Source organism: Molothrus aeneus, chromosome 1 (genome assembly GCF_037042795.1).
Source record: "Molothrus aeneus isolate 106 chromosome 1, BPBGC_Maene_1.0, whole genome shotgun sequence".
Classification (NCBI taxonomy): domain Eukaryota; kingdom Metazoa; phylum Chordata; class Aves; order Passeriformes; family Icteridae; genus Molothrus; species Molothrus aeneus.
In genome coordinates, this window is record NC_089646.1 from 103,566,443 (window position 1) to 103,589,640 (window position 23,198).

At 36.5% G+C, this 23,198-nt stretch overlaps 1 protein-coding gene across 8 annotated transcripts in view; it reads left to right on the forward strand.

The window, feature by feature from the left end:
- The window catches only part of DLGAP1 (DLG associated protein 1), a 397,438-nt gene that overhangs the window by 117,416 nt on the left and 256,824 nt on the right, over positions 1–23,198 (forward strand). The window contains exon 4 of one of the 8 annotated variants that reach the window (XM_066562035.1): positions 19,734–19,863. The exons of the other annotated variants lie outside the window; for them this stretch is intronic. The gene's annotated coding sequence lies outside the window, so the exon portion shown is untranslated. The remainder of the gene's footprint in view (positions 1–19,733; positions 19,864–23,198) is intronic. 8 annotated transcript variants of the gene reach the window in all.

A 23,198-nucleotide genomic window follows, 5' to 3' on the forward strand; every position in this document is an offset into this window, starting at 1 on the left:
TTTTAGTTCAACTTATTTATAGAATATTATTATGCTGACAGTTACACAGATTTTTTTTAATCACACAGCAGGTCAGTAAAATGACAGAGCTCAGTATCAACTCATCTGGGAAGATGTCTTATTTGTAACCTTCAAAACTGATGAAATTAATCCATCGGTAGATTTGCTTTTGCACTTGTTTTTCCTAAACCAGTACTTTGGAGAAAAGTAGTGTAGTGACCTGCTACACAGGCAGTTTTTCATTTTGTATCATTTGCTGAAAGGCTTAATAACTACTATCTAGTGCACTAATTAGCTGAATCAGTGAAAGCTGGTAAAGTCCATCTGCAAAGGACTGGCATAACAAATATATTACCCCAGGTATCTCCAAGCAGATCCTGAACTGTGTAATACAAATTACCAAGATCACTTCATGGAATAGTAAAACTTGTTGGTTTTCAATAAATGATTGATGATGGAACAGCAATTTAGGACTTAAAATTATGGTATTTAAATTAGCCATCATACTTTATGGAAAAGAACCATTTGTATATCCTCAAATACTTAACAATCTGTGACTTAGTCAACTGCTATCTGTATCACTTTGTATCTTGGAACTGTAAAACTTCAGGGAAATTGTGCAATTTTAGAAGAAAAATGCAAGAAAAAATCTTAAAGGAAGTGCTTCTCCCTGGAATGTACACTTTGTGCCCTGTTACATAAACTTTTTCTTTAAGGAAGGAAAGTTTTTGCTTTGAGGATGCCCTGTTTCTTTTTTTCGGCAGATCTGTAAAATTACTTTCATGAGTTACATCTTCAGAGGTCTTTGCTGATATTCAGGATACCATATTGTTAAGTGAACATGCTTTTATTCTGGCCAAATTAGTAATTATTTGCCAGAATTTTTTTGTTCCTCTCTTTGTCAATTCCAACTCTTTTTCTGTCAGAGTATGAAAAACTTTTCCTTGGCAATCACTAGCATTGCACTGGCATTATTAAATTTCTGTCAGTTTTTCTAACTGGAGTTCTGGCATGCTGCTATGGCTGTTAAAATAGGATTGATTAATATGCTTTTCATTTTCACATGCTTGTGAACAGACTTACCTCCTAGCATAGACTTTTATTTGTCCTTTTTATAGCTGACGCTAAACCAGTTATATCTTGATTAATCCAATAGTTGTATCTAAATCAGAAAAATGAAAATAAAATTGGGTATTGTATTTAACTTGAGCTAAGAGCTAAGAATTTAGTCAAAGCTAGTTGCTTAGGGTGTCTCCCCATTTGCACATTTGCTTTAGGCAGGTGCTTTGTCCTGTTGAAATTGTTAGGATGCTTGAAATGTTGGGATGCTTAAAATATTGCCTGTAGAACCCATTTTACTTACTGGCACCCAAATTTAAGCTTCCCAGCTGTGAACATGCAAGGCTGTGTTTAGAAAACTGATACCACTTGCCTGCCCAAATGAGTTGCATGAAGGCATGTCTAGATTCATGAGCAAGAAACTGATATTTGCTATGCTGCAAGGAAGCTTTTGTCTTATTGTTGCTGGTCAGATGCACAGGAGTCTCAGAATGTTAATTGTCTTTTACCATAGCTGGAACTATAACAAAAATTACCACTTTTTGCATGTTTTCTTCAGTAATTTAATTTTCTATTGACTTGAATGACTTAGTTTAATTTGCTATTATCAAAATATTTGGAAATCTTTCTCTGGCTTTTCATGCATGTGGAAATTCATATCTTTTTGCCCAGTAGTTAAACTTTTATGTCTTGCAAAGTACGTTTTAAACATCTCATTTTGTCTTCTTTACTTGTATTTGTTGTAAGAATCATATTCAAATAATTCACATCAGTACATTTCCGTGTGCCCTCAATATCTGACATATGTAAATGATGAACAGAAGCTCTTTAAATAAACATTTTTATAGTATGCCCACTTAAAAGCAAAGTTTAATGCTGATTTTATTATTTTCTTTAAGATGCAGTAGATAGTACCACATTTCTTAAAATTCTTGACCAAAACATTTAAACCTCTTTTTCTTTTAATACTTATATGCACATATCTCTTTTAATCCGTAGGCATGGAGGCATGATGTGTTTTTCTGTGGTCTGAATGCATAGACTTCTTTGGCATAATTGGTAATTACTTAGTCAATACAAATTGACTAAGGAAATAGGTACATAAATATATATCTGACCACAAAAGTTATGCACATTCACAGAGACATGATCCTCTATATCTACATATCTGCATATATGTGTAAATACACGACATTCAAAAATTGTTTGAAAATAGAAGAAAAAATAATTCAAAATCAGGAGAAAACACATTTAAGGTGACATTAGGAACAGAGAGGGATCTTAAGAGCTAGGAATATATATGTCATATCTCTTTTGTTAACTTAAAAAAAAATGGGAACAAACACTGCTAGTTCCATGGTGTCAGAATGTATTGATAACCAGATGTGCAATAAATATCTTTCACTCCTGAAGTACTTGCCACTAGAGTTTACAAAGTAGTTTCAGCAATGACTGGTCCTATGTGTACTAGCCACTAGAGGGGGGATGAGACACATCTTTTGTCATGAAACTTTGCAGATAGTTGGTGGCAGAAGTCTTGAGATTCTGCAAAGTCTTCTGCATTATTATCTTCTGTAATGTATGGTCTTATGACAAGCAAGTCATCTGAAATCTTCTCACTTTGTGTCCTCAGGGTGTAATCCTCATTTAAGATTCACAGAATCATAGAACAGGTTAGAGCCTTAGGAGAGGACCTTTGGCCATCTACAAAGATAGAGGCAATTTCCAATCTTAAGTAGGTAGATCAGGCCTTTTTACAGGCAGGTTTTAAGGGTCTCCAGGAATGGAGATTCTGCAGCCTTTCTGGGCAAACCTGATCCAGAATTTGGACACTAATGTCCATGGTTTACATTTTGAAACAAAATTGGAATATCCTTTGTCACAGCTTGTATCTTTTGCCTTGCAACCTTACATTGAGCACCACTGAGGAGACTCAATCTCTGTCTCCTCTACACCTTCCCCCGATTAGTTGAATACTCTTGCTATATCTGTCCACCCACAGCCTTCTCTTCCTGACAGTTAGGAAACCAGTTTCTTCAGAGTCTGCTGGTATGCAATCTACTCCAGACCCATAGTCATTGTGGTAGGTCTCTGCTGGACTTGACCCGGTGTATCAATGTCTTCTGGGAAGGCCAGAGCCACCCTTAGTTCTCACAGAGTGGTTTTACAAGTGCCAAACAGAAAGGAAGAACCATGTTCCTGAAACTGCAGACTGCACTTGTTCCTATGGCCCAGTAAGCCATTTTCACATTCAATTTCATATTCATAAATTTTCATATTCCTCTCCAATTCAATATCTCTATTACTTGCTTCTACTTTATATTTGATCTTTATTCTTCTGCAAACCTTTAAGCCCACCCTGGCTTCCACTCCTGGCTTTTTTCTTGTTTCTGTTCTCCATCGCTCATCACCTCCTCTCTGCCTGTGTCCATCTTCCCCTCCCAGCTATCTTCCTGCACTCCTCTCCATAGCAAGTGAAAAACATTCATCATTGTATGTAAATCACATACTCTGGTGATCTTAGATGTTGACATTTCAAACATATGAAAAATAAGGTCTTTCAAAGTTCTTACATCCTACCACATTTTTTCTTAAAAATAAAGTCTTCCATTGACTGCCCTTGGTGGTACTTGCAAGCACACTGCTATGTGAAATGGAGATTGAATACAGCTGCAGAGATTGGATTTTACCATATTTTGCATTAAATTGCTTACCAGTTCTCCAGCCCTTGATTCTTTGTACTCAGTCTGATGCATAGTGTTCTGTCAGAGGAATGGGATTCATTCTTTCAAGTCATACATAGAATAGATTTATATGGATTTATAGTATATTTATGTATGGTTTATATGGAATAGAGCAAAAGGATTGCTGAAGTGAATGAAATGTTTCTAAGGCATTGAGATGCCCTGTAGTGTTATCAAAGCCTTTATTTTTGTTTTTTTCTCTACAGAACTCCACCCTTTTTCATAGCCACAGGTGAAGTGGCATTTTCCCAACTTTGCACACTGTGTAATCAAGCAGAAAATGTATTTCCAGGAAGAATGAAATCTGCTTAGGGCATAGCTTTAAGCTAAAAGAAGACTTCTCTGAATATGATGCATAAAGGCAAGCAAAGATGCTGTTATTTGAACATAATCTCTAAATATGCTTGCAAAAAAAATTGGTAATACTACAAACTATCATTGCCACATTCCATTAGAGGATTTCAGTAATTCTGCCACAGATTTAAGGATCTCAGATGAAGCTGAAATGTACCTCTCACCTGACAGACTGCAGCATCAAGTCCTGAGCCAGACTCTTTCAGTAGAAACTCTAGGTAAATTTAGATCTATAGTCTCAAGAAGAGAGAAGGTGAGGAATACAGGCAAATGAAATTATCTGTATAAGTGATTTAAAAATCCTTTCTAAAAGTGAAAATAAAATCTGTGATGGCAATGATGCAGCACAAAATTAAATTGTTCAAATAGCACCTAGTCACAGTAATGAGAAGGAATCTGAGTGAACTGTTTGAACTTGTGGTATGAGAAGTGTGGAAGTTCATGCAAGTTTACTCTAGATGTTAATATGGGAGAGAAGTGAGGAAAAGAGTACTAAATTTCACAAAAAAAAAAAAAAAAGAGTTGTCAGTCTAGACAGTCTGCTTGATAGGCAAAGCCAGGAATTCCCTTCTTCCAATATCTGATAGGATTCAGAGTTAAGTAATTTTTCTTTTCTTCCTGTTTTTGGAATAATAAGGAAATAAGGAATAAGACAATAGAATTGTTCATGTATTTGTGAGGGTTCAAGAGTAGGTGTGGACCCTCAAATTCTAAAACCGAGACTTTCTTTCAGTGGGTACAACAGCTATATTAGTGCTGCCATCTGCAACCCCAAGCTCTGGACACTACAAAATAAAAGTAGGGATAGGAATGGAGTTAGGAGGCATCTTTGTTCAGGTACATGAAATTTGGCAATGTGGAGTATAAGGAAGAAATAAAATTCTGCATGTAACTCTGAGTAAATGTACATTTTATCAAAAACAGCTGCAAGAATTAATTTAGGTGATAAGTATGTTGCAAAATTATGGGAAAACTGCTGTGTCGCTAGCAGAAATCATTTGTAACCACTATTATTTCTGCAGACATTCCTATGCCAAAGACACCAAGCTGAGTGGGTGTTGACACACCCCCAGGGGATGGGATGCCATCCCGAGGGACATGGGCAGGATCATGAGCCTAGGTGAACCTCATGAGGTTCAGCAAGGCCAAGTGCTGCACCTGGATTGGTGCAATCCCCAGTTTCAGTACCACCTGGGGGATGATGAGATGGAGAACAGCCCTGTTGAGAAGGAGTTGGGGGTGCTGGGGACTGTAATGGGCATGAGCTGACAATGATTACTTGGAGCCCAGAAAGGCATTTGTGTCCTGGGCTGTATCAGAAGTGTGACCAGCAGGTCAAAGGAGGCAATTCTGCCTCCACTCTTGAGAGACCCCACCTGGAGTACTATGTCCAGCTCTGGGATCACCAACATAAGAAGGTTGTGGACCTGTTGGAGCAAGACCAGAAGAGGGACACAGAGAAGGGCAGAAGGCTGGAGCCCTTGTGAGGACAGGCTGAAAGAGTTGGGGCTGTTCAGCCTGCAGAAGAAAAGGCTTTAGGAAGACCTTATAGCAGCCTTTCACTGCCTAAAGGGGCACTACAGGAAAGATGAAGACTATTCCTTTTTAGTAGTGCCTGTAGGAACAGGATAAGGGATAACATTTTTAACCTAGAAGAGGGTAGATTTAGAGTAAATATCAGGAAGTAGATTTTTACAATATCAGTGGTGAAAAACTGGAACGAGTTGCCCAGAAAAGTGATAGATGTTGCATCCCTGGAAATATTCAAGGTCAAGGTCAGGTTGGGTGGGGCTCTGGGAAACCTGATCTAGTTCAAGATGTTCCTGCTCACTGCAGAGGAGTTAGGCTAGGTCAACTTTAGAGAACCCTTCCAACCCCATGTTGCTGTTGTTATTATGAAGTTGGCATGAAGTTAACTCACATCACCCATATGAGAAATCTGAACTCTTCACCTGTGGCTGCATTTACGTCTCAGTATGTCAATTTGCACTGTGCAGCCCACAAACTCACCAAAAGCACAAGTCTGAACTGTTAAGATTTTTTTTTTTAATATAAATAGATTTCTGTTGAAAAATGGATAGTTTTTTTGCTCTTATAAGGACATAAATATGATCTTTTAATTTAAAAAATCTGTGTGTGTACACAGTAATGTCTCTTCTCATATGAGTCACAAGGTTATAGCTCAGGAAAGCACTCACACATCCCTGTTCAAAAAGAAAGAAAGTGATTAAGGACATTCTTTACAGGTAAAGAATCTCTTATCTTAAGGCTGTGTTGATTTTGCATCTTCTAAGAGTGATGGCTCAATACTTCTGCTTTTTAAAATGTAGTTGTCATCCCTTTTTATGGTGGGCAAAATTGGAGCAGATAGATGAGAAGCAATTTGCATAGTCATATAAAATAAGACCTTCACAAAAATGGTCTACTAACCCAAATTGTGTCAATTCCATTATTCTAATTTAACAACCAAATACATTTCCTCTTTTAAAAGGCATTAAATTTGCAGTTTTGGATTTTTAATAAATCTTTAAAAATTTATTTGTGATACAATCCTAAATTTCTGTGCTGGTTTGGCTGAGATAGAGTTAAATATCTTCCTAGAAAATAAGTTACTCTTTTTTTCTCATTGGCAAGTGTTCTGAATATGTTTGGCTTTTTTGAATGTACCAGGAAGTATGCTCAGTAATATTTCAGAGACAGGGGAGGAGTAATATTGGGCATTGTTAGGCTGCACTTATCCAACACTTCATGAGAGAGATACAGTGATTAAGAGAGAAAGTGGGCTTCAGGTTTATGATGTTATATTTAAAAACTTTCTCTGGAGAGAAACCCAGAGAGATCTTGAACTAACAAGGTGTTCTAGCTGGCAGTCCTTTATTCTAAAGATCTTTCATTTTAACTTTCATTTGCTGTTTACATAGAACGTCTGAATTAAAAATATTGCACCCTTGTGCATGTGTCGATCACAGTGAAACAATTTTTACACAGAAAAACCCTACCCTTTGACACATACTAGTCTCAAATATTTTAGGTCAAAACCTCAATTGTTATAAATCAAGACAGAGTTGTAGAAATGTCTCACGGATGCCTTGAATTTTGTCTGGTGAATGTTTTTTGTGTGTTAATCAAAGTAGAGTATGCAGCTATTTTGATCATATATATTTTACGAGTTCCTCTAGACTACAACAGTGATATGAGAACAGAAACTGCTTGTCAGAGTGGTATTTCTATTACAAAGCTGTCCAGATTTACTGCTGTTTACAGATTTACAGATGCTATTTACTGCTGTAAGTAATAAAGATATCAAAGACTTACAGTGAATATAGTATTAAGGTTCAATAGGGAAGTCATAATGATTTTGGACAATCTTGTTTCTGGCAATCTGAGATTGTATTTCCTGTCTGCCATGACAAGTCTTTTGTTCAGTAATGGTCTATTGCCCAGGGAAAAGATGAGCAAAAGCCATTCATTCTGAGGATCAGGTACTGAAACATTGCACATTGAAAGTAGCCGAATGTCTTGAAGGTGAGAACCTATAATTCTTAGTAGAAATGCTCTGTCCTTTCCCAGTATGGGAAGGCATTCCAACTGGGTCCCAGCATCCTGCTGGATAAGAACAAGAATGCATCTTTTCTCCTGCCCTGTTTTGCCACATCCTGCTTTCCATAGAAAGGAACCGTCTTAGGGGGTGACTGGGCCAGATGGAAGCCACCGCTCCTGGTGATATTAAATGTAACCAGAACCCCAAAATGAGGTAAATATTAGGTTTGGTCATGCTAAAACTTTGTTTCTTAACCTCCCCTCTAAGTCACTCCCCAAAAAACATGTGGCCAAGACTGATGCCTTGGTTGGCACCAATTCTCTTTTGTTCCCATTTGTTCCCTCATATGCAATTCAGGGCTGTTTATTCAGCTTGTTATTTCATCTTGAGAGTTTCCTGAAATAGCCTTGGAAAATAAATTAAAATCTGGAATGGCTTTTTGCAATGTGCAAAGTAATGGATATTAAAAGCTGACTGACAGCGTGCTTTCCTGCCTGTTGTCAAAAGGAAATAGAAATTAAATTTAGCAGAGTTCATGACTATTGCTACACTAAGGAGCTCTCAATCAGTAGTAAAGTAGATAGGAACTGTCATCCCCATTTGCAACAGAAGCTGCAATTTGATGATATGAATTTGCCTTCAGCCTGCCCTCCTTGAACCAGTCTAGTTTCCGTCAGATTCCTGTGCCATTGCACACAGAATAACACAGTTGGACTTAAAGACTTTCAGAGTTTCATTCAGACTTCCATGTTTTAGTAGTATCTTCCCTGCTCCAAATTAAACTGAGTTTCATTACATATTTAAGGTTTGGCTCAGCGGCACTAAAATGCTGGTATTTCTAATGGTGAAAGAGGTTTACTGAATCATTTAAAATTCTGATATGGTAAAGCATGTAGTTTTCCCAGTTACATCACCTTCTATAAAAAGTCACAGATATATCCATAAGGATGGCATTCAGATTTTCTTTCCACATCGTGAGCATTTAGCTCATCATCATTTGTCCTGATAGCTGATGTTCCTAAATGAGAAAAGCTTTATTTTACTTATTTAATGTTCAGAAGTAATTCCATAAGTGAGAAATGTATTTACTGAGGGAGCATATCTACTTGAAATAATGCATTGAAGAACTTGTGAACACATTTATGATAATTAGGAGAAGGTAAAACAGGCAATTTGTCTCCCAGATACTGCCAAGTGAAATGAAATTAGATCCTTTAGGCTACTTCTCCATGGTGATTGTAAATATAAAGTTGGCTATGATTTTAAAAAGAAATTAAAGCTTTTGGGTTGTTTCACTCACACATGTTTTATGAAGAGATTCCAGGCTAGATTATCAACATTTTAACAGACATGCTTGCTTTATTTTAGAAATTTTGCTTTTTCATTTCTATAGTATGACATCCTAATGCAAAACTTAAGCATTTGGAATTAAATGATGTTTATTTTGGCATCCTAATTTCTTTCTCTAGAAGCACTTTCAAGTACTTACACTCTGTGCTAACATTCAGCAGCAGCTTGCTTTGCTTGTTCTGCAGCAACGTGAAATTAAAAAGTGGCTTTGCAAGCAGCTACCCAGTAGATTAAAGGCAAATGATCCCATTTTCTGATGGAGTTTGGGTCATGTTGAAAAAGTGAGCTCTTAGTACCTGTTGTAAAAGCGTTTAATTTTATTTAAAAGGCAGCAAACACAAGTAGTGCCTTTTCTTCCTTCTCCAGGTGGGCTCAGTTCCTGCTTCTGAACATTGATAAAAAGAATGACCTGAAATCCAAACTAACTGATTCAGTAAAGCAGAAAAGTTTCATTACTGGCCTGAGCTTCTGTGGCAGCTCTGTGCTGGCGTTTGATCATTGAACTGTAGTGTTTCAATCATTCCACACAGCTAATTTAGTGTGTTTCTTTATTTGCATCACAGGAGATTAAGTGAAAGTTGACCAGTGCTTGCCTGCATAGCCAAACTGAGCTGATCTGTATTCCTGCATGCAGAGAATGAGGTCCTGGCATGTGATCAACCTTGTTAGCAACCACTGGGAAAATCTCAATGAATAACATGATAGTCAGGAATTTTGGGGATCGAAAGAGGGGAGAGCATAAGAAACACTGCTTCTTGTTGAACAAGAGGAAGATAGTCCAATAAAAAACTCCTGTTTCAAGAAGCTTTGTATTGAATAGAAGCACTTATCATCATAGTTTATTTTTATAGGACAAGATGTATGGCAGTGACACAATTCTTTTCAGTGAAGCAGCTGAGTCACTCAGTTTTAAAGATTAATTTGGTAAGGAGAAGAAACAAATTAAGAAGGGAAGCTAGGTAAAAGCAAGCAATTAAATTTAAAGTACCTAATAATACAGATTTCAGTATGGTAGTGCAGCAAAAAAATGACTTTCCTAAACCGTTTCATGTTTCTACTATTACTAGTAAAGGTGGAAAAAACACTCCTGTATTGCTTTCTCACACTTCTGTAAATTCTCTAGAGCTGCTGGAAGTGTCTGTTGTGCAACTGATGTACTGTAGGCAGCAATCTTGCAGGGAATTCTAGGGCAGGTTTTGTGATGACAGGTCAGGTGAACTCCTTTGCCGTGCACTAGTGTGACACTACTGTGATACTCATTTGTTGTTAGCTGAGGATGGAGTGGCACTTTGTGCAAATATGATCATAAATATTTCAAGACCCACTGAAAAGTCCAGCAGAATACAGATCTATTTTAAAAGTGAGAACTTTGATCTTTAGCAAGTCTTTGCATCTTCCCTCTTCTTCACTCATATTTACAGCCAATGCTGTGTTTGGTGGTTTTTTTGTCCTTAACATAATTTTTGCCTTTTCTTCTTTTATTTCCAGTTTCATTCCCATGTTTAATGTGGGGGTTTTTGTCCTTTACATGTTTTTTTCCTACGCTCAAAGCTGAAACTTAGTCACAGAGCATGTAGATTCTTTCCTATGATCACTCCCAAATATTTTATAAAACAATCATGATGAATTGTCCCTCATTTTCTCTTAACTGACTGCAAGAAATAAAAGAAGAGCTAGATAAGCAAAAATAACATCAATACTGACCTATGCTTCTCTGATGAACCTTTGTGACCTGATTGTTGTTGGTGGCCTTTGTCTCAAGTCTTAATTATTTTGTGTTTAAAATCTAGCTGCATCACCATGAGTTTATAGTGGTATTTTCTTCAAACTAGGAACTATTCTTATGTATCTTGGCTCATTTGAAGGTAATTTTTTTGAATGATAGTTGCAGTCATATTTTATGTCTGGAAATTGCTTACGTTTGAATCACTACTGTTGTAGGTTTTACTGTCTAGAGCAACAAAAAGAGAACAAACTTCACTTCATAAGGTGTTTTTTATTAAAACAGTGTCACTGATCTCAGGACAAAAGGTTATTGTTCCCAATAAAGGAGCTTGCAAGTAGTCTGGGAAGTATTTCATTAAGCACAGACTCAAAAGCTATTAATATTCTTTTGTCTTCCTTGACAGGCAAATTTTATCTCACAGAAAGTGCAGTGCTCTTCTTGAGCCCCTTTTATGACTTCACTGCAATATTTGTCACTTTTGAGGATTGTGGTAATTTTTGCCATTCATTCAGATGTTTTACCTAGGCTCTAGCCTGTAACAGACTGAAGGGTAATGAGAGAAACAAACTCTGTCCTGAGCATACTGAATGACATCATCTTATATAGAAAGGGGAAAATAAATATAAAACTATATACTTTCTGTGGTCATTTAGGTGTTTCTCCTGTGATTCAAGCCTAAAAACAACAGCTTTGGTAATTTTATTGATGAAATAATTTAATAGAACATTTTAATATACATGTAATGTAACTGCTTTGGATGGCAAATGGATTTTTCTAGACTACCTCTATCAAAATGTATAAACATGGACAGATGTGGTGTACACCAAAACCTTTAAAGCCGGAAGCTCTCTAAGAAGAGAATGATTGAAAATACACTTTTTATTTCAGACTGCTAATAACCATTCATAGGTGAATAAGATTTTCTGAAATGAAGCCACAAGATTGATATTGTATTACCTGTTTTTTTCAAATGGCAAAGATGATTTTATATTATTTATGGAGCAGCTGGCTCCTGAATTATTGGATATAAACATTAATAAAGTACTCTATTCATCCTGAAAAACCCGCATACTGTCATAATAGCAATCTGGATAATAAGACTGCCATCCAAAATTTCAAATGAATGGATAGAAAACAATTATTTTGAAGTTGCTGAGCTGCACAGTACGAGAGAATCCTGCTGAGGCAAACAAATGGTGATCATCTACAGAAAATTCACATGGAATTCTCCTTTCCAACTACAAGTTCAAGCAGCCAACAAAATGCAGTGAAAAAGACTTGGAATAATCAGATTGAACCTGTGTTCTTTCTTCCTTTCTTCACTGTTCCAAATGAAAGCATTTTTTGGATTTTTTTAATATCATTTCTTCTTTGAGAGGTCTATGCCAAGTAAATACTATGAGGAAAAGATGGACATGCACCAGCGTCAAGCAGGCTTTCCCAGTCCAGCTTGGACAGCAGGACTCAGCTACAGCGTCATGGCTAGTTCCTTACAAACCTGGTGGTTGTGGTGACGTGTCCATGTGCTGTGAAGGTGTTACTGAACAAGATTCCCATCAGTCTTTCAGAACAGTAGCACTGAAGGTGAGGGAGTTCCCTAAACTAGGAGGAGGAACTTCTTCAAACCATCCTGCATTTGAGGACCCGGGTTCTGGAATGCGTGACAGATCCCAAGGTTGTGCTCTTGATCTGCCTTTCTCTATGGACTGACTCAAAGAGAGCTTGTAAAGACTACCTTCTTAACTTATGCACTAAAATTCAGTGGCTCTGTTTTTTCTTTTGTGAGGAATGTTTTCATAGTAATTTTCGAAATTGAAGTAGAAATTCATCAGAGTAGGTGAATGGATAATTTTTATCCACGTGGTCATAAACCCGTCCAAAGAACACATGCTGCATAATGAAGCATGACTTCTTTTTGCAAACTGTGTCTTGGCTGTTTCCCAATGCTTTGTATTTTACCTTTACATCCAACACTTCTGTTTTTACAGGCCTGTAATTCTCATGGGACCTGAACAGTTGATGTCACATGCACCAAATACCAGGCACAGTATCAAGGCCATGCCCCTTGTACTTCCTTGTTCCTCCCCATCTCAGAGTATTTCAAAGTGAAAGCAGTCATTTTTTATGTTTGTAATGCTTCCAGAGAAGTCATCTGCCTTCCTGAAAATGTTAAAAAATTTGCATTTCCCAAACTTTAGCATAACAGTCAATGCCCCTTCTCAAGCTATGTGTTGTCACCAGCTTTCCAGTACAACATATCAGACCCATTTCACTGTTAAAACTTGTCAACAATAGCTTCTACCCTGTAATTATGCAAAAAATGAAGCAATTCACAAAACAGGCTGCTGCTAGGAGAGAGGAGACTATGTTATATTCCTTTGTGTGCTCCTTCTCCAGTGTTGGCTGAGTTCTTAGGAATCATGTTTAAGCAAACTCAGTTGTGATGTGGTTGATTGGCACGTGCAAGGCTGATGGGGACAGGCAATACAGAAGCAGCCCAACAGCTCATTAAAGTGGGCACCCAGTTTGCATAACCAGTGGTTTTGATGGAAGAGAGAATCAATAGCAACTATCTATATTGGACTTTGCTGCAGAAGAATAAACATTGAGGACTACTGTGCCTGTATTGCTGCATAGAGGAAAGATGTACCAACAGAGCACTGGTGACATTTTTAACCTACCAGTTAGGTGGAGAGCTGGGGCACTGTGACCCTTTGATGTTGTTATTGGTGTCAGACAAATTATGAAAACACTTTGGTCAGGTAATTTTTGTAGTTAGTAAAATCTTACCTACACTAGATCAAAGGGAAATATGCCTGTGCCTTTATCAAAAATTTATGTTTTCTTAGTTAATGATTATGCATTTTTTTATATTGTATTATTTTCTCTCAGCCAAATATATGCTGGCACAATCATAGCTGTTCAACTTACTGTGGTTTTACCGAAGGGCTAATCTTTAGTCAGAACTTTTTTTTTCCCATGGAAATATTTACTACCTAATGCTTGGAAATATTTATCTCTAATGAAAAGGAAATATAGTGAGGCAATTAGCTGACAGTGAATTTATTTGCTGCCTGTTTAAAAAATTATACCTTATCAGTCAATAGGCTTGAGACACACTTTTGAGAGATAAGTGCCTGTGTTCAAATTATAGGAGGCCTCCTCAGGGTGACTTAGGGTATGTGAACACCACCAAGCCTACCCTTCATTACTGCAATATTAATGTTTGCCATTTTCTTCCTTTATCAAGCCCCAACATACTCTCAGAGGTGAAAATGTACTGAGCACAGTGATCGGTTTGCAATAATTTTTTTTTCCCCTCTCCATCTGTACTATCTTATATTTGTTGCTATAAGCAACAGTCCTTTGAATTGCTGTATTTATAAAGCTTTAAAATAGGACAGATCAGAGCACACAATCTTTGTGACAGGCAATTTTTCTCTGTTTTCTGCACAAAAAAAAATAAAAGGGGCCTGTGGGAAGATGCTCCCTCACCTGCATTTACAGTAATCTTTGTTTCTCCAGAAGCCCAGAGTTTGTTTGCCTCTTCAAGGACAATCTTTTTAAAACTGGCAAAGGGAAGAGGCTGTGTGTCCAAACTGATTAAATGTGTCAGATGTGATAATCTATTGCAGAGGTCTTTAGCCCTGTATTCTCAGCATCCATGTTGAAATGGGAGAAACTTGGCTTTCTTTCTCAGGCAAAGCAAGTTGCAGTCTTGTCAGAATACTTATAACTTCACATTCAGATAGTATAAAGTTAAGACCTCTTTCCATTTGCATTTTAGGAAATAATTGATATTTCTCTGATATACTGAAGTTGATGAGTGTGAATAAGCATTTAGTGCCATTGTTTAATTTAAAAAGGAGTTGAAGAACAGCTGTAGTTTCACTGGTGATTATGTGGTTGCTTTTTAATTTTATTCAACTATTACACAGGAAAAACTGAATTTCTGACAGCTTTTGAGGGGATTCTTATGAAATTCCTGGTTTTTATACTCTTTAAGATGTGGACCATGAGCTGCGAAAACAACACTATTTTTTATAAGATGTTAAACCAACTGTGTTTATCTAGAGGACAATTTACTACAAATTAGCATCCATCTCCTGACTGGAGATATAATTCAGGAGGAAATAAACATCTCAATATAGTCAGAAAGAAACCAACTTTACTGATGGTATAATGTGCAGGGAATATGATTATCATGAAATATCTTCAGAAGCTCTATTTATGAAAGCATTATATATTTATATCTTTACCCTTTCATTACATTTTTCAGATATATTATTTGAACATGAGCAGTACATGCAAATATGAATTTGAAATGTTGGGATTCATAATTACATCTTTAATATAATTATATGAAAATAACTTTTGAAACATCAATATATATGTCATTTTCTTTAACAGCTTGATTGCATGAAAGAGCTTTTATTTACCTTGTCACAGAAAGCTGATTTGATTTGAATTGAGCACATAGGTGTCAATCCAAAGTGCAAGAGAATCAAACTGTTAAAAATTTTTAAGAGACTGTGAATTATCCCCTTCATAAATGATAAATTGCTCATTTTTATTGTGGTACACTTTAAGTTTGTTCAGTCTTTGTAAAATGAACAAACTTTTGCCTATTCAATACAATGAAAAGAAATAGGGTAGTACTTCAAAATAACTTTTAAAATGACTGTAAGGGACAATGAATCCTGCTATTTTTATTTCAGAGATTCTGTGTCTAAAAGAAGACCTTAGATGAGAGATCATGCCATCTGTAATTGCTTCTTGTTTTATTTTGCAAGCAGCTAATCCTTTTTCTGATATAGCAGCTTTTCTTTGTCATTCAGAGGAGCGCATAGTTTGGACGATGCTTAGTGAAATCAAATCAGCTAACACTTATGAAGCTTGGCTGCTCCCCAGTCTTCTTCTCTCAAAAAAGGGCATCTTCAAAAGTAAAAGAACAAGAAAAAAGTCAACAAAGAAACAAGAAAATAGTTCAAGCTAAAATGCATTCAGTGGGATAGGATTAGGGAGTGGCTGTGGGTGCAGCTGAGTTGTGAGATCCAACAGGAAGGGGCTTGTGAGCAGCTGAGAGGAAGTTGCAGGTGGAAAAGCTCATTTCCACGTTGCTACTGCTGCAACAGTATGTTTGAGTCATCTGTTAAAAATAGTGAGGATAGAAAGGCTTCAAAGTAAATTTTATCATAACATTCCTCTAATGAGTGTCTTTGCTGTGGAAGGAGGGGGAAGAGGGGGAGAGGTCTGCTTTTCAGTGGTCTGAGCTTGCATGTTACACAGGAGGTGTGTGCAACCAAGTGAGCAGTTCCTGCCCCAGGCAGCTCCCTCCCCTGCAAAGTGTTCTTGGAAATACAGGTTTTGGCATGTGAACAATGCTTAGGAAGTTTTCTTCCTTCTCCAGAGCATATGGGTCAGTGGTTTGGTTTCTGAGGAAGTTAAGATTTGATCATCTCCTTATGTTGTTGATGAGTAGAGTGCACAGATATACAGGGATGGATTTTTTCAGGAATACCTGGTACATATGTGGTACTTCCCAAAAAATGCACAACTTGGGAAAAAATTCTCTCATTCCTTCTGCTGCTGCTCAAATCTGAATTATGCTTTTGCCTGTGAGCTTAAACGAAACATGTTCTGTTATCCTGCTGGGTTCTTCTAAGCATGGTATCAATGTGAGTTTTTAAGGGCTTAGCATTTTCTACTACAACTCATCCAGCTAGTCCAACATCAATATAATCATTTCTCCAACTGCAAACTTATAGGCCCCTGCTCAAGTACTAACATTAATAAATTTTATCAACATGAAGCTCAGAGCTTAGATGTTCTTGCTGCACCTTGTGATACTGTGACAACTATTTCAAACTAGCTCAAAAATACCTACGTAGTGCTGCAGTCTGGAGCAATCTAGACAAACCCAGTAGCATGTTTCTTGCAAGTTTTAGAAGTTTTGCACTAAAGCAGTGCTGAAAGTAGTAGATTACGCTAAACTGAGGTTATTTTCCATTGATAAATGATAGTATAAGCAAGGCTCTTACCTCCTGAGCTTAATTGTGTTTTCTTTCATTGTTTGATTGAATTCCTCTATAATGTTCCATACTTCTTTTTCTTCCACTCTCTTTCCCAAAGCCCTTTTTTGAGGGACTATTTTTAAGACAGTTACCATCCTATGGCCAGTTCATCCCCTGTTATTGCTACTCTTGCAGTATCTAAAATGAGGCAGTAATAACACAAAGCTTCCTGTCTCAGGGACATTATGCATCATTCTCTGCACAAATATAGCCATATTAGACTGTGTATAAACTGGTAAAATAAACAATGGGAGAGATTCTATAAAATGGATTCAGATTGAAGTGGTTTTGTGTGTTTGACAAGGAAATATTTGTATATGAGAGCAAATGTCATGCATGGGCAGCTGTATAATTCAAAAAGCCTTGCTTTGGGCAGCACTGTTCCACATATGTATGCACTTTGACTCTTTCTGGCTAAGTATGCTTCTAGAAATTGTAAAACCTTTTCATCCAGCCTCTGTTGGATAACAATTTGAGAGAGTTACTCTGTCAATAAGTAAGTGTTTTTAAAAGGCAAAATACAGTTACTTTTCAATTGAAAAGATAGAGTGAGATGGAACTTGGGAATCTGGCATTTGAACTATTGATTTTAGTATTCCTCAACAAGAGAGGCAGTCAGCATGAAGCACTTAAAATACCTGATATTGCACTGTAGACTAGGACAGGGTAAAAAGGCTTTCATGATTTTTCCCTGGTAACGTTTCCCATTTCTCACAGCATAAGTACAGCAAGGGATGAGCTGGTAGATAGGTGTTAATGTTGGTTCAGTTTGTCATTCACCTGAATGACATTTTTGTAAACCTATCCAGATCATCAGAGTATGTAACAATGTTTAGAAGATTAAGATTCCATGTGTTTTCCTACTGAAAGAATAAGAATTTGCATATATTCCCAGAGCAGAAATCTATAATGAGGCATATCATCTGGCTAATTAAAAATACTAAGAAACTGGGGAGAAGGGTTGTGAAATACCATATTTTTCAGACATTCAAATAGAGCATCTTTCTAACAGTCATCTCAGTTGAAATCCAGTGGAACATAAACATTTAATCACTTTTTAGTACCTCTGAACAACTTGTCCTTCTATCCTTAGGTGTGCCTTTCTAGGTTTTTGAATGTTTGGCATCTAGGCTTTGTGCCTCAGATGACTGAGTTGATAAATTGTTTTTACCTCTCTCCTGAAGACCATGATCCATTTTGCAAGTAAATTAACATTATGAAGTTCCATACCATTTTCTCTGTTCATGCATGGAGCTTTAAAAATCAAAGGGGGATACTCTTTCTGAAAACTACCTAGCTACTGTTTTGTGTATACAGAAAAAATATCCTGCAGCATAGACCTTGAAATATTGATTTATTGTAAAGATACAATTTTTCTTCACTTTTTTGGGTGAAATTTATTTTCATCAGAAATGCACCATTATGCCATTATCTATATGAAAACCTATTTAATTCTCCAAGGACAGTCCCTTGGTTGTGCAGAACAAAATTAAATCCAAGTATCTGACACATTTTCCTACAAATCTAATTCAGTCCCAACTGAATTCCATTTCTTATCCATCCCTTCATCCTGCAGTTAAAGTGAGCTCTATTGAGGGAGCTCAGCTGCCTCTGGTATTAAAGCATTTCCTGCTTTGGTAGCATTCCCCCTGCTTTAGCTGGCTTTTTTGTTCCCTCATGCACTTATGCAGTGAATCAGGGCTTTGTTCCATTAATGCATTGCCATCAAAAAAGACTCCTGATACTATTAGGGTGCTGCTGTTTAATGCAGGGGTCACTACAGTATGTGGGAAGTCCAACCAATAATCTAAGACTTACTGTTCCAGGCATTGTACATATAAATATATATATATATACATATATACATACACATTTTTAAAAAACCCAAACCACAAAACATTCCCACTATGGAGAATTGTTAAAAGAAATGAAGTCATTTAACGAATCCTTAAAAAACTTATAAGTTTTTTAAGGATTAAAAGTCCCCCATCACCAAATCCCATCACGTACCTCCCTCACATGACAAAAATAAATGTGTATCTTATGAATACATAGACATACCAGCTGGTTCTGTACAGCCCTCTGGATAGTTAAAGGGAGGTGAAATGAATCAGTAATTGTGTTGTAATTAGTGCAGTTAGGATTTCTGACCTCCTCTTGCGTGTCTGGTACTCAAAGAATGTGAGTCATTGGCAAACTAAACCGTGCAATTTATTTGCAGATTGTGGAAACAGCAGACAATTTGGGAAAGGCAAAAGAAGGAGAATTATTAATCCTCCTTCACTGCAGAACCCTCTGCTGGTGACAGGACGAAAACTTCACTTGTATTTGAAGAGCTTGCTAACCTGAGGCTAAAGACATTGAGAAAACCAGGACTGTCCTATTCCAGTGGACTGTCACATCACTACCCCCATCTATGCAGCCTTGCACAGGCAAAATTGCAGTATGGTTATACCCAAAATTTATGTTTAGAGGCATTGTGAATTTGTGTATATGCATGCAACTAACTTAAAATACTAAAAGGACAGTTAAAATGGAGTGAAAAGGACTCCTTCATAGCGTTCAAATCACTGTGATCTGGAGAAGTACAGGTTGTGTGGAAGCTCTGTAAAATATAAGACCATGAGGGCCCTGCATATGAAATCAAATTTCAGAGAAACAGTTTTAAACTGGGTAGTTGAAAAAAAAAGACAAACTGCTAATTTTTTGATTCTTGAGGAAGTTTTTTTTAAAACGTATATTAATATTTGAGTTGGGATAGTTATCATTTCTTTCCTATCTTATGATTACTTTGAAAACCGTTTTAACTTTCTCAATATGCTTGTATGGCATAATTAAATGTATACAAATTCTTCTGATACTTTTTTTTTTTTTTTACATCATAGAAAAACACAACCCAGAACTGCATAGGACATCTTTGTCTAGATTGTTGCAAGGAGGCTACACTTCTTTTTTGTGCTTCTGAGCCACTTATGGCATTGGGAACAGCTCTACAAACACCAACCATCCTCCTTGGTATTGTATATCAATCCCTCTGGTTTTGAGTAATAATAGCTTCCACTTCAGTATTGCCAATGAATTTGTCAGTTATGGCACTTCAGTTCATCTTCCTGTATGGAATGACACATCAGTGAATTGGTTTCAGAACAGATACGAGACCAGTTCAAATTTTTACATACAAAATCCTTCATTCACCAGGACTTCTGTATTATAATGTTTAGGATCTCGAGGTACTGTGTGGTTTTCAACAGTTTTCTGCCCATCACAAGTTGAAATATTTTTTTACCTTTAAAGTGGAAGAAAGTATTGGGGGGAAATGTGGCTATAGAAAAAGAAATTTTAATTTTGATAGTGAGCAAATAAGAGTCAGGAAAGGTAACTGCTTGCATAGATGAGGTGGATTGGCTATAGGCCAGTAACTACAGCCTCATGTGTTGCCTTAAGCTAGACCTTTGAGAATTGAAGTAGATAAGCTCTCCTACCATGGCAGCAGTTCTATGACTTGGATCTTCTTTGACCTTCCTGGTTTTAATGTCTGTCACAATGCAGTACTAGGGTACACTGGATATTGCTACAAAACATTCTTTCTGATAATTATTCTTGAAGAATAAAAATCTTCCCAGATAAAAACAGTGTTATTGAAGATAATGGGGTGATAACTGGAGATAATGGGATGTAAGGAAACTTTGGTTATTGTTGCAAACAGCTCTGGTAAATCACACAGGTTACTGTATAATTTTTAATTTTTTTTTTTTTTTTTTGGCTTGGCCAACCTTAACACACCATGCTTATTGATCCTGGGACCCAATAAAGGTATTGAACAATAGTAATTCTGAGCAATGTATAGGAAGTCTCTTGTTTAAGTTCAGTAAGCAGGATATAATATTGATATCTATGTTTCTTCTCCCGATGTGGTTGTTTTGAAAGTTTTGGCAGAGGTTGTAATCAACAGAGCAGTAGATACAGGTTAGATTCAGGCCTGGTTTACAGGTTTGGCCGAATTGTTCATTTGGTACCATAAAACTTCAATTGAAAATCTGCATTTACAGAAAGCCACAAAACATTCAGCCAAGTAAGAGGGCTGATTTTTACCAACCTAGAAATGAAAACAAAATCAGGTGAAAGCAAATCATGGTGAAGATATTTGATGAAGTTCTATTTTACCAAGTTTTTTTGTAATTGTAATAGCAATTTCTTTATAAAAGCAATTTGCAATGAATACGAATGATGCACAGTGATGTCATGATATGATGTTTTGTACAAAGGGTGCATTAAAAATCTTAAACTGTGACTCATTCTGGTTGCAAATGTGAAATCAGTCTCACAATTTTATTTCTTCAGGCCACTCAGAAAAAAATGCTAGGAAGCTATTTTAAAACCCATCAAGTCATACTTTATTGGAGAAAAAGCCAGTAGTCATTGTAGTTGCATGCCAAGTAAAGGCTTTTATTCTGAAATTTTTTTTGTTTTCCTGTTAAAATTATTTTTAAATAATGTCTATTGTGCCTACTTCTTAGGAAAACTTACTTACCCATTTTTAGTGCTGACACGACTGAATAAGTTTGATTGCTTGAGGCCAGAAGTCTAATTGAAAAATGATTAATAAAATTAATCCAGCATTCAGAGTAGTGATTTGAATTTTCATGACAAGCTTTCATTTCTCCAAGTCTTTACACTTGACTCATCACTTTGTTTTTAACTTTTTGATAAGTGGAACTTCAGTGGACAAGTCTATGTCAGTTTAAATGAGTGCTCCTCCCATGTGAAGATTTCCTTGCAAATTACAGGCTGGGATTTATGCATGGACACTCTGACCACCCAAGCAGTGCCTATAATGTGCCATATGGAGAAGTTTTGAGTGCCAGCATATTTAAGTGAAAGCTACCATTTAGTGATGGATTCAGCATGGAAGTCAGATGCTAAACACCTAGACAGACATGGTTTGTGAAGGAAGTCCAGAACACAAAATGGATTAATCAAAAACATGCAAATGTACACATTTGACGTTTGTATAACCAGTGGTTGCTACAACTGAGAGTAATTCAAGTGCTGAAAAACTTAGATACTGTATTGCTCTGGTATTTTGAGTTCAGTAACCCAGAATGAAAGCATCTCTGAACTGATGTCTTCTATAATGTAGCGGACAAGCCCATATTATCAAGCAACAGTTCAGGCCGCAAAGGAACAAAGTGAACACATTCAGACATTCAGCCAACATTATACAGAGACAGTGCCAAAGACATTAATTGCTTATTTTCCCAGTGCATTTATTAATCACTTCCTCAAGAGCTTATGTTAAAAAAAGTCTCTGAATGATCCAGTGCTGAATATGTTATTTTATAAATATTACTGCATTTTAAATAGAAGAACTTTAGAGACACAGAGTTAACAAAAAGTGAACTTGAAAAGTAAAGAGTAACAAAGTTCCAAATAGGAGAAGAATTTTTCTAGTGGGTTAGAGAGTATGTTTGTATGGAAAATTAGAATAGAAAATACTCTATACTTGTTCAGAAAATATGAAAGGAATTTTTTCATATTGAGAATTGATTTTCAGTAACAGTAGTTTTTTAACTAAAAAATGGAAAAAGGCAAGGGCCATCTGAAGAAACAACCGGATGATATTCTGAGGATGGTTTTCCATCTTAAGGTTGTTATTTTCCATTATGCAGAGTTTACCAAGTGATCTATTGAAAATGCTGGAGATATACTTAGGATAATGCCAGTTTTGTTACAAAATCTTCATTAGAAATGTGAGTCATGCACGTAGAACCCAGCATGTCATTACAAGCTTAAACAATAAAAGTTTTTGTAGCATGTCATGAAGATTTAGCTACTGGGGGTATTTTTTAATTCTGTGGGACTTCTATGAGATTAACTAGCCCAGAGACAGTAAAAAATCACCTATTCTTGTAAAAATTTATTAACTAATTTTTTCTACATTCCATGATCATTAAGTCACAACTCTGAATTACATGTCATTTTAATATTCTCCATTGAAAGATAGTGCTCTCAATGCCTTCCAGAATCATAAAACTCTGATTCCTTGACCATAGTTATGGTAAACAAGATAAAGTACAGAATACCTAAAAAGGTTTCACCTTGCTTGCCTTAAATTTAGAATTAAATCTTAAAGATAACTTCATAAATAATAAACAATTAAAACAATGATAATTCCCCAAACTAAGAAAAGGAAGACTCAGAAAAATGAAGTATAAAAAGGGCTGATAATGTGCCAGAGCAAATTAATTGAAAATTATAAATTAACTCTGATGGACTTTTTGGGCATTATTAGATAGGTTTAACAATGGTACAGCAAGATGATTTTGACTTCTCTATCTCTTAGTATAAGC